The following is a 16,759-nucleotide window of genomic DNA, read 5'->3' on the forward strand; positions in this document are numbered from 1 at the left end:
TGGGGTTCACAACAACCAGGACAAAACCCTATTCTGTGCAGATGAGAGTGACACAGGGGTAGACCCTGAAAACGGATACATTTCAGGGACCCTGTTTATTTATAAAAACAGAGATTGTGCTGTTCATTCACGTCAGTACACAGTGGGCCATGTCATGGTGGACAGAAGTCAGATTTTTGGGGGAAGGGAGGTGCAGGGAGTGAGAAAGGAATCAGTAATTTGGGGATGGGAGAAAGGTTTGGTAGCAAAGTATTTTGCAGGCCTGGCAAAAAAATACCAAGGCCAACCCAACCTTCCTTTCAGCAAACTCTTTGGGATTAACCCGTAGAATTAAAAAAAAAATGGTTAGGTAAATTAAAATATCTAATTCAGGGCAGGGACTCTCTTATAGTATGTGTTAATTCAATGCCCAGCACAACTGGGCTTCAATTTGGATTGGGAACTGTGACCAGGAAAAGAAGCTTTTTAACAGTAAATAATTTACTGCCAATTATTTGCTCTGTGTCAGTTTGCAGGCTCAGGCTTCTTAGAGATTGGAAATATTTTGTGCTCTTTGCATAACCTACAAAAATACTTGCTGAATAAAAAAAAAAGACTGCAAACTATAGCTAACATGTTCTGATTGCTCGAATAAGAGAGTTTTGCACATTCTCTTTATAAGGTTTATTTTTGGGAAGGGAATGGCTACTTTTCAGGACTATACTTAGACTTGAACAAAGGCTGTTGCCTAAAAAGTAGTTGGTTGCCTACTTTCTCATGCTAATGTCCTGTTTATAATTGACACCTTTACTGCCTAACAGTATATCAATTTCATCTCCCCAGAGAAAGAAAAACCAGACCCTGTGACTAGTGCACAGGACTGGTAATCTAGCCTAATGCTGACAGATAAATGCACTAATTTTCTTCTGTGGTTGGCTCTGTATTGCAGAGTAAGCCTGCTTCTAAGTTCTAACAACTGCCTTAAAAGGCTCTGTAATTAGTCCAAAAGATGATGTCAAGGACCTAGGGCCAGTATGGCAGGTAACAGTTACCCTAGGAATAAAGTTACAGGAAAGGCTTTGAATTGGATGGTTATTTTAAATGAAAGTCTGACTAGAAATATAGGCAAAAAAACAAAAAAGAAATAGAAGTGTGTGCAAAGGAATAAACACACAACTATTTTATGTCATCTTGGAGGAGTAGGGTTTCTTCACTAGGAAAAACAGTGCGTACTTATTTGGTGGTAGTTAACACATGGGAAAATCCTAGTGAAAACCAGGCAGTGTGTAGTTGTCATGTTAGTGGGTTGCCAGAACACCCATGGGGGGAGCCAAGGGTTTACCTTGATTCACTAATATATTAAAGCTACAAACTGCCTTGTCTTCACTAGGATTTAACCCTGTATTGGCTAATTTGAATTAAGAACATACCTTTTTTCGTAGTAAAGTCAATGCCTTGGCGTCAGGAATGCTCCTGGCGGGAAAAAATAAAAGTCTATTTCTAAGCCAGGTGTCTGTTAAGAGATTTCACAGCATTTGTAATGTTCCACGGATACATGAATGTGCTGTTTACTGAACTTCAAGCTGAGCCAAGCGCCGCTTTACGGCCGTGTAGACCCCAGACTGTCGCTGAATAGACGGATTACTGAGGATATGGGCTAGGATATTATTGAAAATCAGAGGGGATGTTTCTGTTTAATTTAGTTCCAAAAAATGTATATATTTTTAAATTCCTTTTGAACTCCGTAACCAAATGTTTGGGTCATTTTCTGGAAACAGCAGCAACTGTGGAACGAGGGAGAAATTTCTGCTGCCTTGTCCTTATTCGTCTGGTTGAATTCCAGAATCACTTCTATGGTTGCTACCTGTTTATAGCGTTGGGAGTGCATTCATCATTTTGACCAAAATGATAACTTTTGTAGCCATTTATTGATTTCCCCTTTGGAAAAGATCACAGCAATATGTTTTCAAATAAAAAGGGGTTTGGGGTTACACGGACAGCCCTGACCCTAAGGGATATGTATCTTATGCTTCTTGCTTGTCTAAAATGTTCAATTGCCTCCTAGCCTGAAACAAAACGTAAACCCCATTTAAACTTTCTGTACTGATTTCAACCCCCTCGCCTCACCAAAAAAGTAATACAGTGTGTGAAGTAGATGATGGATAACATTTCAGCTTGTTTTCTTAGGACACAATTCTGCAACCTTTGCTCAGTTTTAGTAATTTTTACACTGTTGTAAATAGAACTATATGCCTGAATAATTGATTCCCAACCTGAGTCAGGGTTGTAGACTCAAACCCTCATGTAAGGAAAATTCTCCATGAACATGGATATTGCCTTAAATACATTGATAAAGTCAGAAGAGAACCAGAACAAACTCTCTAGAAGTAAAACAAAACTGAAGCATGTTCTTTTATGATTCAGATATGACCCCATCTTAAATGCTATATATTTTTGGCCTCATCCTGCCTTCTCTGCATAGCCAAAACTTCTACTGAAATGAAAATGAGTCTTGTTTGGGTGAGAAACACAGGATCTGGCCCCCCGCTTTTCTCATTTAAATGTATAGCTTTTTTTTTTAAATTAAAGGAGAGGGTATTTGTTAAATTGAATACAGTGCTCAAGAGAGGAGCTGGATTGACTTGTTGCCTTTTTACTGCAAGTTTATACAGCATCTTGCACATTAAGCCCTGAGCAGTGCTCCACGGAACTACTGGAATGCAAATAACACAAGTTCTATATCCACAGATAAAGAAAGTCCAGCAGGAGCAATGAAAATGCCAGTTCACCCACCCTGAAAATGTACAGTAAGTAAATTATAGCTTACTGACTTAATTGCTATCAAATTTTGTCTCTCTTCCCCCTTAAAAAACATGCCAACAAATTGAACTACAGAGAGTTAACACTTGAGTAAAATTCGTACATGTTCTCATCATGCCAATGGGAACAGAGGAAAATGTGTGTGTGTGTGTGGGGGGGGGGGGGTTGTGGGGCAATATTATTTAGTAGCAGCAAAAAGCATGCATCCTTTGTTGTATGTTTTGAAAATCTGCCATAACTGGCACATGCTAAAGTTGATTTGTTAAAATCTTTGCCTTAAAACTTCTTTATCATTTCCATAGCTGATTTTATTGCGAGATCTTAAACAACAGAAAGCTGAATTCTGTATAAGTAGTTTAGCTGGACTTATTTTTAACCAAAAGAAAATTATATTCACAATGGAACCAGTCCTACTCGTATAGAAGTCCTATGGGAGTTTGGCCATTGGTTTCAATGACAACTGGATTGGGCCCTTTGATTGTAAACTCTGTAAGGCCGTGTGTGATAGATACAGGTCAGTCAACACTGTTGATGCAAATAATACATAATAGCAATAGAAAAATGTGTGTCTCTCTCTGTTTGAAATGCCTACCATGGTTTATTATTAATACCTGTTTTTAAGCAAAGAAAACACCCATTAATTCTGAACAGTATGGAAATGTGTTTACTTATTGGACTGTAATGTTTTCCCCCACAACTCGCTTTGCAAATAGTTCTGAACATTAAGTTTTGTCCTTGAATAGAAATCCAAACAGAGAATTGTCAGAAAGTTGAGTCCTGTACTTTGCTTTTCAAATTAGTTGTTAAATTTTTTCACTAGAGGGCACTACCACTTCATCACCAAAAGGTAACAAGGACAAAGGACAAAAGTGACCTGCTTGTTTAACTTACGTACTCTGTGCAGCCCTTGCTCTATGGTTTGAGAAATACATTTTAATCACATTGCTGGAAGGATCTGTATGGTAGTGGGACATGAATAATGGACCACAAAATATTAAATAGCTAGTAAATGGAGCCTCCCGTGTAAGAGCAATTCCAAGTTGGGGCTCCTGATAAGACTACAGAAATTACTAGAAATACTTTCTACTAAGTTAGTTGTTCTCATCAGAAGAATCAAGGAAGTAATTCTAGAGGGGGGTTATTTCCTTCAATGAAAGACAATTGGTGTTGTACTTGGGAACCGTGCTGCTGAATTAACATACCAAATAACCTATATAGGGCCATAATGTAAGAGGAACTTGCAGTTGGGTTGCTACCTTTCTCTGTATGTATGTCTGTGGGCAACTCTGCCCAGATGAGGCTATGGGAAGAGATGAAGTGGCACTGCCTGCATTATTAATTTAATGCAGTGTTCCACTAAAAGACACAAAGATAGATTTAAACATTTCTAGCTCAGTAAAAAGGACTAAAACACACATTTTCTTTAAAAGGTGCACATTTTATATCAGAGAATAAATCCATATGGATGCTTTTCTTCCACACTTCTTACTAAGAGGCAGCATAGGGATCACTTGTAAGATGCCTAATTTTTAGTTTGAAAGTTTGGGCCATAACGTTTCCCAAGGCGCTGATTGACTTAGGGAGTGTTGCTGTGCCCACAAAACTCCCACTGACTTTTGGGAAAATTTGGATGCATAAGGAATGCTGGTTTGGGCCCTTGAATTGTAATCACATGGGCCTTGATTCTGCAAAGTACTTAAGTACATGTATAACTAAGGGCAGGTCTTCACTACGGGGGGGAGGGGTCGATTTAAAATACGCAAATTCAGCTACGCGAATAGCGTAGCTGAATTCGACCTATCGGAGCCGACTTACCCCGCTGTGAGGACAGCGGCAAAATCGACCTCTGCGGCTCCCCGTCGACGGCGCTTACTCCCACCTCCGCTGGTGGAGTAAGAGGGTCGATTCGGGGATTGATTGTCGCGTCCCAACGAGACGCGATAATTCGATCCCCGAGAGATCGATTTCTACCCACCGATTCAGGCGGGTAGTGTAGACCTAGCCTCAGTCTCACATGGGACTACTCATATGCTGAAAGTGATGCATGTGAGTAAGTACTTTGTGGAATCTGGGTTACAACAGACAATGCACTGTTTGTAGCATAAGATGATCATTAAGGAAATCACTGTGATCTACCATTTTTTAATGGTGTATTTTATCTTGAAAGCTTCTACGATCTTAAGCTTTCATCTGATCTAAATCTGATTTTTAAAAACTGAAAATTTTATGCCTGATATAAGGCTCAATCCTGCACTCTTTAACCATGCAAAAATCTCATTGATTTATAATTGCTGTAAGAGGTGAGCCCTTAGATAGTCAGTAAGCCCCTATAAGCAGGGATCATAGATTCCTTAGGGTATGTCTACACTGCATCTGGGAGTGAGCCTCCCAGCCCAGGGTTGCCAGACTTAGGGTAGTGGGGATCACACTAGCGCACTAAAAATAGCTGTGTAGACATTGTTTTGACTTTGCGACTCGGGCTGGTGCTTGGTCTTCCAAGACTGGGGTGAGGTGGGATAAGTGGGTTTAAAAAGTCCCACACTTTTAATTGCTGTGTTTTCCAATTAAGGGGCACGGAAAGCTAGCCCTGTGCAGATAAGTCTGGGGAAGAGAGATGATTATGCAGAAGGCAAAGAAATTGTAATGTAAACCGATTCTTTTCCATCATAGCAGCCCTAGAAATGTAAAATGCTCACTCCGGCAGCTAGTGTAGGGCTTTATCATAATGTGCAGATACCTAAACCATGGGATAGATTCTGTACCCTGTTCCAACCTATTTGTGCTACTGACATAAAGTTGCATACCTCCCTCCTCACAAGCCCCAGGTGCACAGGGTGTGCTGAAGATTGGAAGGGGCAGACCAAGGGTGGCCCATAGTGCATGGCGCTACAGAGTTTCTGGGCTAAACTGCAGCCTATAACCCACCTAATACAGGCTGCTCTAAGATAGAGCACCTCCTGGAGAACCCCAGAATCCAGAAAATACGCAAAGCTCATCTCTGCTCCCTTTCTCTTGCCCTCTGGACTGCTTCTGGGGTGTGCAGGACAGAATTCTATCTGATGGGTGAAATCCTAACCCCTTTGAAGTAAACGCTAAAACTTCTCTTGACTTCTGGGAAGTTGGGATTTCACCCGATGTCTAAATGGAGACACTGAAACCAGCAACATATAGATTGGGCAGGTATTTTACTAGACTAAGGTGCCTGCCCACCATTTTTACTATACCAGCTCTCAACTACAGATGTCTAAAACTCCAGTTCCAAACAGCCCTAAATTTGTGAGGATTGGGGCTGGAGATGGGGGATCCAAACCCAGATCAAGATATAAATTTAGTAGCATTCTCCTTCCTCAGTGCTGGAGTAAATCAAAACACTCTCAAACTTTGGACTGGGTGGGGTTAAAATTCAGGTCAGATTTCTATAGCTTGAGCCCACCCTTAGCTTGGACTTTGAACCATCCCTGAAGGTTCAAATGGATAGTCAAAGGCAATCTGACTTTTATAGCCACTTTCTTTGTCACAGGATCACTTTTTCTGCCTGCAGTACTTCAGATTGTTTGACATTGTGCTAGTGGTATCAATGGAAAGAGAATAAAAAAAAGAGAACTAAACGTATTTGATTTTTTTAAGGGTTTATGGTGTTTTGTTTTACTTTTGCAACTTTTCTGTTTTTTAAAAGAACCCCTCCTGATACACACTTAAGGGAGGAAAAATGGACAGGTACATTAAAATTGTATCAGATTCTGTTATTAATTTCTTTTGTTGTCTGCTACTTATTGACATGTGAGCTTTCTGGAGGCCTCTGAGCTCTGTATTCTAGCAGGGAGCATAGTATAGGCTGACTTGCTTCTTTTTCTCTCCAGACACGTTAAGAGATTAGGGGTGAAATTCTGGCCCCAATGAAGTCAATGACACAACTACCTCTGACTTCCATGAGGCCAGGATTTCACCCAAGAAACACAGCCATGATGTCTCTTATAGCACTGAGCTAAGATGTCTCCAGCAGAGCTCAAAAGAACACATGCTGATTTATGCTTAGGAGTTTTATGCCACTATCCGATTGGCCAATGATATTAAAATATGGGAGACTGTAATAGCAAGGGCAAGATTATGCCTCTTTGATTCACACAGAGTGCCACATTAATCAAGAGATAAAGTACCATTCAGTGTGGATAGAATCTGGCCTCAAGAAAGAAGAAATATCCCCTGGTTGTGCATGTTCCAGGATTTCCCCCCTTTAGTAACCTCATTCTGAGGTGCATTAAGTAGGGGCACTTGGGGGAACAACATAAATGAAGACACACTGGGCATTTCTGGTTTAGGCCTACTTTGGACTTCAGAAGAATGCCTACATGATTTAACATAGTGTAACCCAATGGTCAACATGTATTATGCATACTCCTGGCCCAAGCCACAGTCAGAGGATGTGGGTTTGTAACAGGCCCTTGCTGTAGAATCTGGCTTTTTATCTCTAGCTGTAGAGGTTTGTGCTTTCAAGTTTAGAGATCCCTGGTTCCATCCCCTGTGTGTTGGCCAAGCTAATGGCTGTCACAATAGCATGCAAAACCACCTGTAGGGTTAGAGGAAATTGGACCCATCTGACCTATTTCCTCACACCCTCAAGTTTCATAGGCTGCAAAATCATGAATAACAAAAGATTCATTGTGCCTTAGGCAAAACCCTGGGAGTCCAAAGGTAGCTCTGGGACTTGGTGGTGTCCTCATTGTTACATCACTTCAGGGGGTACCTTTTGCACCCTCTTCCAAGCTTCCACACAGCAGAGTCTAGCACAATCAGCCCCCCCCCCGAAATATGAAAAGAAAACAAGTTAATGTCAAGACATGTTGGGTTTCACTTAAAAATTAAGAATAAGCCACAAAATAAATTAAGCGTCCTCCTGAATTTTCCTAAGTATATAAAATTCTTCAGGATCTAGAGATCACCTAGTTTAGCCTCCTTGATATATTATAGATATATATAAAATACCTAGCTCGTATATAGTGCTTTTCCTTAGTAGATCTTAAATGGACTTCACAAAGAAAGTAAGCATAAGCCACATTTTACAAATGGGGAAACTGAGGCACATGGACTTGCCCAAAGCCACCCAGCAGCTGAACTGGGAACAGTACCCAGGTTTCCTGAGTCCCAATCCAGTACTCTGTCTATGAGGCCCACTGCCTTTGTATGTGCGTCTCTCCCAATGCTATCTAAATGCTACTATAGGTATTATTATTAATAGAATTATAAATGATCTGGGAATCTTACCACAGGAACAATGGAACAAAATTTGAGGACATCTTGATCTGCATCTGTACCCAAAACCAGATTTAAAGAAAAAGCTCTGAGCACTGAGTGATCACCACTCACAATACACAAAGCTAGTCCATGCATGACTATGTACATCTTGCTTCAGTGTCCTATGGCCTGATTATTCTGGGACCAAATTACGGAAATTTCTTTTAAGAAAACTAAATTAAATCTAATGTTGAGCTTGATCCAAAGCCTACTGAAATCAATGGGAGTCTCTCCAGTGGCTTCAGTAGGCTCTGGCTCAGGCCTGTTGAGCATGGCATTCATCATTTTAAAAAATGGCAACTTTAATTGAGATTGCAGCTATGTACTCTGGAACATGTATACATATAGGATGGGATTTCAGGAATTTTACCATTGACTTCAGTGGCAACCGTGTGCCAATGCTGAGTGCTTTTGAGAATCCCACAATACCCTATGGGACCTGATCCAAAACCCACTGAAGTCAATGGAAAGATTTGCATGGTCTTCAAATGAGCTTTGGGTCAGGCCCACGTTCCTGCTTTTTGACCTACACATTCGAAAGAGGTTATCTTCTTAGTAGTGACAAGATGGAATGTTCCTCGGTGTTAGGAAGACAATGCCAAACTTTTACTCAACACAAATATCTTGTATATACTCTTCAAGACTGATCCTTCACCACTCCTTTTCTTGTGTGTGACTTCTTGGTTCATTATGTACCTTGGCATCTTCTTCTCCTCCATTTTATTATTGTATCATAATGTGATGTAAAATCCAATATAGATTTTTAAACAAGGTTGCAGATTCCACTTCACCATCACTGACAGACAAGATGTCACATTCCTTCTTTTTGTCAAGATGTTACTATTTTCTCTTGGTTGCATAATCCTCAGACAAAGTAAAGAAGAGGATTTTGGGGGTTGTGTAAAAGGATTCAGTTTCATTATACTTTTACAATTGCACTGACAGCAAAATCACTTGTCTCCCTAAAATAAAGTTAAAGTATAGAAGAACTATTTTTTTCTTTGTTCATGAAAAGTTCTGTATGGGCACAGAGTACACATATTTCATTTGATAACTTTACACAAGCCATCTCATTTGCCTCACCATTCGCTCTGTCTCCATCAATTTCAATAACAAACGATCAACATTGCATTACTTTCCTCAGTGTTGTACACATTTTTTCCTGTGCTGTTTTGCTGGATGGTTTATGTACCTAGTTTGCTGCTGATTTTATGAGTGCTCAATTCTATCTTTAAAGGCATGAATGTGGCTTCCACTGCCTTGAGAGCTACCCTGGTGCATCCAAGAGTAGAATTTGTAGACTATATCAAAACTTAGTTTAGAAGAGGTCTAAAAGTGAAAGCAGAGCTGAGAACAATGACCAGAGGAACTTCTACCAAATTCATAGAATATAATCTACTGAAAGAACATTCCAACTAATCATGAGTTAGCAAGACAAGCTGTAACCGTCATTTCTGCTGTAGTACTACTCATTGTCACTGGATCAAAACAAAAGAGTTTACTACTGAAAAGTAGCAAACTCTCAGTCCCAGCTACCAATTTAGAAAACCAGTTCTGGTGTTAAACACCCTCTCTTATCCTCAGTCTCTTCCACAATGGGGAAGAGATTACAACATAATGTTTAAAGAGCCAGAATTTAAAGAAATTTCAGTTGTTGTGCATGGAGGCACCAGCAGTTTGGATATTGTGGTGGTCAGTATTTGGCACTCTGATAGCAGTTTACAGCTAGGAGGAGAAATCAGAGTAGGGGTTAAACCACCATGTTTAATAGGCAAACTGGCTAACCCCAGGCATGCTTAAAGGCACTAAATGGTGGCCATGAAAAACAAGAGTGCAAGGAATTACTCATCTGCAAGAGCACTTGCAATAAAAACACTGCAGATACATCAGGTGATGCTCTTTTTAACATGGTTTCCAACAAACTACTCATGAAATTCCCAACAATCCCTCTGAGATACCATGTTCTTTCTGTGTATTCTGGTAAAAAAAAAAAAAAAAAAAAAAAAAAAAAAAAAAGGCTTTTCTGCAGCTTTACAAACATGTAAAAAGGGTTCTGGTTGATCTGAAGCCAGTTTTTCCAGGTCTATATTAACATCACATGATACGCAGAGCAATCTCACAGTTCAACTGTTCACTCTTGCCTAATTTTCACTTCCTCAATATCAAGAATAGTAAGAAAATAAGCAGCATCTGCCACTAAAAGTAATAAAGAAATAAACACTGAAATCAATGGCTGATGGATTTTTATTGTGGCTTCCTCACAAAGTCGATGAACCCTTGTTAAACTTAGCCCATGTTAAAAAGAGTGGGCACATTTTTGTCCTCATGCTCATAAAAACCTCTTGAATTCAACAGGCCCAATTCAGCCCTTGTGTGAGTGAGCACACTTCCACTGGAGATAGACTGAGTGACCCGTTGCCTATGCAAATAGATCACACTTTACACAGCACTTAAATTTGCTGATCCATTATTTTCTGCATGATAACTGCAGAATTTGAATATTTGAATTGAATATTTTAAGAATGAGAGTGACCAGTTGGATATTTGGACATTTTTTTCCAGTTCTGTAAAGACCAGATAATTCTGGACTTAGACAGTACAGAAGGCTACAGGCTAAATGTCAGTCGAAGCAATGACCAGATAAGATCAGAAAAACAGACCTTATATTCCTGACTACCCACTAACACCTGGTGGGTAACATTCTCCACCCATCTAGCTTAGGGAGTCAGAATTCCATATGGAGCATACAAATGTAACCCGGGTTAATGGATCTGACAAAAAAAAAGGGAGCCAAGTCTGTTTCTGGGTAGATGAGAGATGGGGACGACTGCAGCATGCTCACCTCGCCAAGGGAGTTGAGCCTTGTGAGGGGGTGAACCTTAAGGAATGGAAGGTTGACTAAGCCAGTTGGGGGGGGGGGATGAACGGAGGATAGCTCTGTCCGAGGGAGTACAGGTAACCCCCCTGGGATGTTGCCTATTTCCCCCTGAAAGGAGTTTGCCCAACTACTCTAGGAGACAGCAACTGGAATTAGAAACATCGAGGAAGCCCCCCTACATTGTAACACCCATTGCTGCTGCAGAGAGGTTAGCCACGGTGAATCGGTGCCCTCATCACCTCACCGCACTCAAGAGCCTTCAGGCCTGCAATGACTCATCAAGATACATGGGTTACTCCACATTATGAAGCCCACTTGTCTGGAATAAACTGGACTTCTGAATCCAGGGAAATCTAGGGTTGTATGGTGTTGCTGATGTACCCACTCCAAATCAATCTTCCCCATCGCTTTATGTTTCCCCGTGTAAATAAAGTGTACCTTGATTGTTGGTTCATCCATTACAGAGGTGTCAGAACAGTATACCTATGAGGTATACGTATACTTATAGGGATAAGTACCAGGTAGGGGGATAGTCGAAACTAAATAGGGAAGTAAAGTAGGGTTCCTGACTACCTTAAACAGGCAGGTGGAGGCACTATTAGTTAGTAGCTAAGAACCCAGGCTGTTGAAACCCACTGCGGTCAAAGCAGAGGATCCCAGGTAAGAGCTCCAGTCGATGATTAGCTGCCCTTAGGGGTAGAGCAACCCATAAACCCCCTTACATTCCTGGAGGCACTGCTGAGATTGTGAAAAGAAAAAAAACCCTCCCTACTGACCCCTCAATTAGTCAGCATGAATAGATGTCAGGTCCTAGAGTGGTGCGAAGGGCATGAAGAAGACTCAACAGGCTGTGGTGGTGGTGGAAAGCTTTGGCAAGAGTACTTCAAGAGCACTTGAAAGGTTTCAGAGTAGCAGCCGTGTTAGTCTGTATCCGCAAAAAGAAGAACAGGAGGACTTGTGGCACCTTAGAGACTAACAAATTTATTAGAGCATAAGCTTTCGTGGACTGCATCCGAAGAAGTGGGCTGTAGTCCACGAAAGCTTATGCTCTAATAAATTTGTTAGTCTCTAAGGTGCCACAAGTCCTCCTGTTCTTCTTTTTTCAAGAGCACTGATTGTACAGGCTGTGGCTACAGTAAAGGCCTTGGGAAAAGTCACCTTCCAAGGCAGAACCTATGGGGAGAAAGAACAGAGATGGTAGGTCTTAGGTTCTGGATCCAAGAGGTTTAATGTGCAGATAGTACCCAACGAAATAACTGTGGATGAAGAGGGGATGCAGTCAAGCTATAGGTGCTATGCCATACTTCAGGGCCCACCAGCCCAGACTTACTGAAAAATAGTGATGTTTGCAGACAAGGACAAGGCTATTGAGACTTTCCAGTTGTTTAATTCCATAGGGCTATTAAAAAGATAAAGAACAGTCAGTTCACAGGCACAATTCTTGGTTACAATGGAAGAAAAAGCAGCATGAACACCCAGTATCAAGCAAAGTGGAAATAGTCACATGGTGTGGAAAGGAAATGAGAGGAGCTGTTCTCTTGACTGCAGGTCCTTCTGATGAGCTGGAGGGCACTCGCAGCTGAGGAGCTCACCTGAGCCCCTTGTTAATAGCACCAGTCTTTGAGCCTTGCAAAGGAGAATCTCAGCTTTCATTTAAAAAATGTCCCTAGTCCTTTTCTCTGCTAACACAGCCTTGCAGACATACTGTGATACAAACTGATTGTTGAGATTTAAAGAAATGTGAAGCTTGGCTTCAACTTCTGCAGCAAGAGGCTGGGGGGACCTGAAGATTTACTTCTGGCTCAAATTTGAAGTGTAACCCAAAGAATTATCCCATTGGCCCTCTTCACAATCCTCAGGCCAGGCCAGTGTGTAGTTTTATGATTATTGTGGACAGAAAGTAATTACAGATAAGGAGGCAGTAGCAAAAAAAACCCCAAAAAACAAAAAAACAACTTACAACCTGCCCCAGATGCTAGTCAATTCTGGTTGTTATTATTTTCAGCTCTCTCTGGAGCATCTACTGCAAAGGGAACTTCTTTCCTGAGACCTGCACTGGTGCTTCTAGCAACAAATGGGAGACACATGATGTAGTACCAACACCATCACCTGCATCCACCAGCAGCTCCAACAGTACATGGGAAGAAATTGAGGGCAGGAATGTGGCCAGGCTAATGTTGCACTGAATAGGAGTCCTGTAGCTGATGCAATCTGCCTCTTTGCTCCCAGGCTGCAGGCTGAACAGTTAAGCACTGAGAGGGTGCTTAGGTCTCTGTTCTCCTCTTAGCTTGAAACCAACTCCCTCACCACCACCTGCTAAGTGAGACCATTCACAGGGGAGCCATCCCTGACCATCCAGTGAAAACATAAGAGACAAATGCCAGAGGAAAAAAACCCCAGACCACCACTACTGCTGTAGTAAGGAACAGCAGCTAGGTAGGAAAACCACTTAGAGAAGTCTCAGTGAGGCAACAGAGATGAAGAAACAACTGGTGTGTGTGTGTGTGTGTGTGTGTGTGTGGTGTGTGTGTGTGTGTGTGATATCCATGCACTCCAATGGAAATTGTTTGAGGGAGACCCCTTGTTAAAATTCTGGCAGTATATCACAGCTAGTGAGTTAAAAACCATGAGTGCAACAAGATAATCTAACTTTACAGTAAAACCATGTTCCAGGGTAAATACCCCACAGACCCCAGTATACAATGCTGAGTTGATCACCAGTGTGCTCAAAATCTCTCCTGGACCAGGAAGATTAACACTCCTTAGGATCAACACAAGAGTTTCTTTCATTGAGATTTCTTTATCTGACCTGGTACATCTATAGTACATGATCTTCATCTACTGGAGGGTCTCTGGGAGAAATTAGTTCAAAGCCTTCTGAACCCCTCTAGCCTATCATCTCCCCGTCAGCAACTCTTGCTATCACTCTTTCTGAAAACTTCCCTCTTCCTCTATATACGCCCTGTAAAAATTAAGGAACTGAAACACAGCTATAAAATCTTTCCAGAAAACAGGTGTGGAAACAATTTTCAAGGAGAGCCTCACATTTTTTCCCCGGTGCTTGGCTGGAAATAGAAGCTACATATCGTATACAAAAACATTTCATATGCTATAATTACTCAGTTCACTATCCAACAACGGTAGCACAATATGATGAATGCAAGTTAGTTAGTATTATAACCACACATTAATGTTTCCTGTACTCGATTTCACCATTTAAGCTCATACAAATTGATAGTCTTAAATACATTAAAGCGGAGGATAGAAATAAACATTAGCTGTCAGAGCAGGAATGCATTTCTAGAGCCACACAGACCTCGTGGATACCACTACATAAAAGAACACTACTATATTCAAATTAGCAGAAAACCTGGCTTCTAACTATCCAATCACTCCAGAATCAGTGGGACATTTGATTGAAAGAAATATGTACTGGCAACACAACCTTATTTAATCCCTGTGTCAAGGGCAGGCAGAGATCACTGGAGGAACGGCCTCATAAATAAGGGGTTGTGTTTTAACCTCCTCCCCCCGATTTCAGACCAGGTATACCTCATTATATAAAGTTGCCGTTGTTCTGAGAGTCTCAGAGATTACACAAGAGACTATTGGAAAAGTAAAAGCATCATAGACAGAAGTAGCAGTAGAGGCAGCAAATGCTGGTACTATTTCCTTGTGCTACAGCTCAGAGCGTGGTTTGCCTTTTTCCATCATGACACAGCAGGATTGGTTTGGTTAAACTCTGTCCATCTTTTATACTGATGATTGCCTAGAAGAGTTACTCTGGAGTTTACTAAAGTAAATTCTGGGCTTAACTCTGATCTAACACGGGTATACATCAAGAGTAACTCCACTGAAGTTAATGGAGTTACACCGAGTTAAAAATGACGTGAGATCAGAAAAAGGCACACAAGGACAGATTCAGAGTCCGCTCTGAGCTACTTCCCTTACAGCCCAAATGACTTCCAGTGACTCCTAGTTATTCCCAGTTGGGCACCTTCAGTGATTCTTCTCTTTTCTTGACTTCATAATATAGTCCATTCAAGGGATTTATCAGGCTTGAGCTTTCTTCACCAAAGCCTCTCTCCGACTTCTCACCAGCTTTTTCTATTCCACCCAATAACACATCCCATTACCTGCCTCAACCTCACCATACTTATTCCCACTGCCACTTGCACTACATGTTAATGGCAACAACACTCTTTCAGGGCTAAATGTTTGCGTTGGTGTCTATCACCTTGAAACAGGTGTGGGATGATTTGAGATGGCACCAACAGGACCCAGTTTGTTCTTAAAGTGGTTCATTGAATATGAACTGTTGAAACAATCTGGTTCCACGAAATTTCTGACACTAAAGTTCTATTGCAGACGTGTTCTTCCCAGTCAACTACTACTGCTAAACTTTAGCTCTTACGTGAGATTTTCATTCATAGGTCTCAATGCATGATGGATAAGTACCATTATCACCATTTTATAGCTAGGAAAACTGAGCACAGAAAGGTTAAATGACTGGCCCAGGGCCACATAAACAGATCAATGGCAGAGCCAGGAATAGAATGCACATCTCTTGGCACCTTGACAGTGCTGTATCCACTAGACCTCACTGCCTCCTAAAGGAATGCAAAGGTACTGTGGGCCTCCTTCTGCACCTATTGAAATCAATATAAAAAGTCTCACTAATTTCAGTGGAGCTGGATCAGGCCCTAATATACACAAATTGATTGGAAGGAAGTTTAAAATCAAGGCATGTACAAACATATATGTATTTTTATCAGGATAATCATTGTATTTGTGCTGCAGTCTTTATTCTTTCAGTATTTCCGTGCCTAAAGTTGAGTTGAGACAATTGTCTTCTAATGTCTATATTACAAAAGAAGATTTTCATTCCAGTACTTAACTTTAAATAAACTTAAAAAGATAACAGCAGAAGAACTCTTTTACTCCATCCCCTATATTCTAGGTGTGCAAAGTCAGTTAAAATGCTTGACTATCTTGGAAAATATAGCTTTAAAAGAAATAAAAATAAAATAAATAGGACCATGTTGGCGAGCTATTGTGGGGAAAAAAAAAGCACATGTTTGGGAAAGTGTGATTTGCGTTACACCATACCTATAATCAAATTACCCATCCATGTTATGCCATGTCAGATTGTGTTTGAGATGTTGCTGTCAGAAAGTTATAAATAGGCTCTGTGGTTCAAATCAACTTGGCTTCATTTTAAGTGATTTCGTATGTCTCTGATTCATTTCCACCAAACTGTGGTAAAATACAGAAGGTAGCAATTCAATTTCATTCAACCTTTCAAGGAGGAAAGAGTAGATAAGCTTTGCTTGTTCATGTCAGTGATAATATTCAGCACAGCCTAAATCTAATACAATAGGTTCACTACTGCTTTCTTGTTATAGTGTCATTTCTGAACCACAATCTCGCCCCCCCCCCAGAAAAAACATTGCAAAAGTTTCTTACATGCTTAACAGATGACAGAATGCCACCTCCCCCATTAAATATATCCTAGTTTAAAACAATCCTTCTTCTTTGTGCTTAAGGAAAGGTTAGATTAGTTTTCAGGTCCTGGTTGCTGGACACCATCTCTGATGACCTCATTGTAGTCACAGATGTTTACTGCACTTTAGGAGATCTGAGTAAAACAGAACAGTAAACTAGGCCAGCTTGCGGTAAGGCCGTTGCCCACAATTCATGGAAAAATGCTGGATAGTTCCCACTAGGTTCTGGTCGGCTAGGAAACGGCAACTTATTAATCTTGTGTCAGAGGGCCAGCTGCAACCGTGG

This window comes from Chrysemys picta, chromosome 9 (genome assembly GCF_011386835.1).
Source record: "Chrysemys picta bellii isolate R12L10 chromosome 9, ASM1138683v2, whole genome shotgun sequence".
NCBI lineage: Eukaryota > Metazoa > Chordata > Testudines > Emydidae > Chrysemys > Chrysemys picta.